This window comes from Thamnophis elegans, chromosome Z, assembly GCF_009769535.1.
Source record: "Thamnophis elegans isolate rThaEle1 chromosome Z, rThaEle1.pri, whole genome shotgun sequence".
Lineage (NCBI taxonomy): Eukaryota > Metazoa > Chordata > Lepidosauria > Squamata > Colubridae > Thamnophis > Thamnophis elegans.
The window spans coordinates 121,519,052-121,522,672 of record NC_045558.1 but is presented as its reverse complement, the minus strand read 5'-3'; positions in this window follow the sequence as shown (position 1 = coordinate 121,522,672).

Sequence of the window (3,621 nt, the reverse complement as noted above, 5' to 3'; positions counted from 1 at the left end):
TCTAGGAGCATGGCTGCGGCGTATATAGTTTTTTAACTCTTTCACGTTTGCAACAGCAAACTGGGCCGCGCTAAGATGTGTAGACTTCAACTCCCAGAATTCCCCAGTCAGCCTTGAACTATTCCCTATGCTGGCTGGGGAATTCTGGGAGTTGAAGTCCATACATCTTTACGCAGCTCAGTTTGAAAAACACTGATGTAAACCTTCAAGTAGTGTGTGGCCAAGAAAGTAACCAAGGTTTTCCTGACTCAATAACTTAATGATTTAGGAAACTTAGGACAGCACAAGTGATATGCTCCCTGTCTAATGCCTTCAGATTCAGCTGGACTGTAACACCCAGCCTGAAAGATTTCTATGGGTATGCGAGGTTGTGGGGGGGGGCGGTAGGCATTAGAATTTACGAATGAGTGCTAACTAAAAAGAAGTAAAAGGAATGGAAAGAAAAATAGAAAAGAAAGAAAAAAGAAAATTATATAAAGAAGTGACTTATCGGTTCATAAGTATATGAAGTATATGCATTTTTAGTAACATGTCATTTTCTCTTAAAATACAACTAATGATACCTTCTTCCCATATATCTCATCTCTTATTTGTAAGCAAGTGTAATGGCAGCCATTTGATCCCAGTTAGTAAAAGTCCATTAAGGGTAACCAGAGATAACATACTAATTTAACCTTGCTCAAATAAAGCATTTTTATATTCAAATAGAATAGAATAGAATAACAGAGTTGGAAGGGAACTTGGAGGTCTACTTGTCCAACACCCTGCTCAGGCAGGAAATCCTACACCACTTCAGACAAATGGTTATCTAATCTCTTTTTAAAAACTTCCAGTGTTGGAACATTCACAACTTCTGGAGGCAAGCTGTTCCACTGATTAATTGTTCTAAAGATCAGGAAATTTCTCCTCAGTTCTAAATTGCTTCTCTCCTTGATTAGTTCCCACCCATTGCTTCTTGTTCTACCCTCGGGTTTGGGAGAATAACCTGTCTCCCTCTTATTTGTGGCAACCCCTGAGATATTAGAACCCTGTTATCATGTCACCTTTAGTTCTTCTTTTCATTAAATTAGACATATCCGTATTCCTTTTACTTTTAACAAACTTCATCTTTAATCCCTTCAAATACTGGATTTCTTTTAATTTTTTCTTTCTCCTTCTCATAAAATCCTTCAAAACTTTAACAGGACTTTTTTTTTCTAAATCTAATGTAGGATTATTATCCTATATCATTATTATCCTTATATCATTATCCAGGTCACTTTTTTCGTTTATTTGTTATTTATGTATAATTTTTAATTATTAAAACATCAGCTGGTATCATTCTGATAGTCTAGTTTACCATCTTTTTCCACATCATTCTTTTAGTCTGTCATTTTTAAGTCCACTTTCAAAGCAATTTCAGTCTTGTCCAATAAAACCTATGCCTCTTCTATAATATTTTAAACACAGGCTATATATTAATGGCACATTAGCAAAGCCTAATGGGCCATTGCTATGTTGGTTGGAGAATTTTGGGTGTTGAAATCCACATAGCTTAAAGTAGCCATGGTTGGGAAACACCCAAAATGTATTTGGGCCATCTTTGTATATGGCTATCTGGGGAGAGTTTTATGAGTCTTACAGAAAATAGCTTCATAGTTGTGAAGGCAAAATATAGAATAATGGATACCAAAATACTAGAAGCAAATTCCAATCAAATGTTAATATTGTTGAACTGGAAAATGTTATTTACATCACTGATTCTAGATTTACGCTTAGGGCAGGAATCTGGTTTCAAGCACCCTTGGCTGATGGCTAGTTTCTGCCCACCATTTGAATAGACCCAACGGTTCATACCGTAAAGAAAAACTGTGATAGTGGAATTAATATTCTAGAGGCAGCACAACCATCACTCTGAGATTTTTTTGGAAGTTTTTAAATTTTTATTTATATTTTTACAAACATTAATGCGTAAACATTGTGGCACTGGGTGTTATACATTCTAATACAAATAAAACTAATAGCATTAGTCATAATTATTACTTTCAACCAACTTATATATTTCTAATAGTAATACATATTTATATAAAGTTTCAATCTGTCATTATTCTACTATTATTCCATGTTTTCTCTTATTATTATTATTTTATTTTATTATATAAAAGTGTATATACTAATATTCCCCCTTTCTTTTATTTCTATCTCTTATTCTAACTTTTACTCATGTCACCCTTTGTTTAAAAAAAAATTCTTTCTATCCTACCTAATTTCTAATCATGTCACCTACCTACAAAAAAAAAGAAAGGAAAGAGAGAGGAAAATCAAATCAAATTAAAAAAATGAAAAATCGTCTATCCATCATCATTTTCCCGCTTCAATACTTTAATTGTTATGCTTTTTTCTTTTTGGTTTGTCTCCCATATTCCTCTCTAGGATCTTTATCTCTTTCTACATCTGCTTCTTGGCTGTTCAATCTGAGTATTTTCCCACCTCTACCCTCCTCCACTGCGTAGTTTCCAGAATTTCTGCCCATTCTCCTATCTCCCTTTCAAAGGTATCTTCCTGTATCTCCAATTCTCTTTTTGACTCTCTTAATATATTTTTCCCTTGGTTTAATTAATCAGTCACTGTTATTTTCCTTGTTGTCTCCTTGTCTTCTTCTTTTATTTTCTGTTTTTCATCTCAGTCTTTTCCTGCAATTCTATTATCAGCTCCTCCCATTCCTGGATGCCTTGGTCTTTGCTCATCATCCCTTGTATAGCATTTTCCATTTTTTCCATAATCTCCTTAAATCCTTTATCCATAATGTCTTTTGTGTTTTGGGAAAAAAAAACGCCACCTCCTTCAATGTTTCACTTGGTTCTTCCTTATAAAGCATCTTATTTTGTTTTAAAAAAGAAATTCCACTTTTGTTCAACAATCCAAGAGTTATTTATTCAGTCCTTAGGTTGCCCTGCAAGGAGTGCACTAATCACAGTTCTTTATTTCCCAAAGGTAAACAGTCAGTTCAATTTGAATAATCCCAGAGGTTATTAGAAGTCTTTCAGGGGTTCCTTTAATTAAGTAGCTTGCTTATTTTTGTATTTAAATCTCCAATAGTCTTGGGGTAGTTGGGAATATTCCAGTAAATATTTTCATAGTCCGTCTCATACATATTTCCAAGCTTGTAGTGTTTCCTTTTGTCAGCAGGTGACACTCTTAGCTTAAATTTCAGTATTACCACGGGGTAATTGTCATTTTAGTTATAAATCAATTATAAAAGCAGAATAAGTTTTATAGGTGAATAATTCCAGCATTTTAAAATGCCTTCCCAGTACCGCATCTTCCCAGTTTAAGAGTCCAATTTTCTATACATTTCATAATTTATTATTTTTCTCTCTAGTATCTTCCTCTTCCAGTCTGGTATTTATCAGAATGCTTAGACACTGCTTTAACAAATAATTCTGAGCAAAAAGTTCCAGATTATTCCTTGGGGTTAAGTTTAAGGCAAAAACCCTCCCCCAGTTCCGGTCACTGTTCCCCTGCTTTGCTCCAACACCAGTCTTAATTGCTGTTCTTTGGTTGTTACAGCTTTGTGGCAGCCATCTTTAAGCATTCTCGTCTCCTTGCCATGGCTGAGAGGGAAAAAGAGCCCCAGGTCAG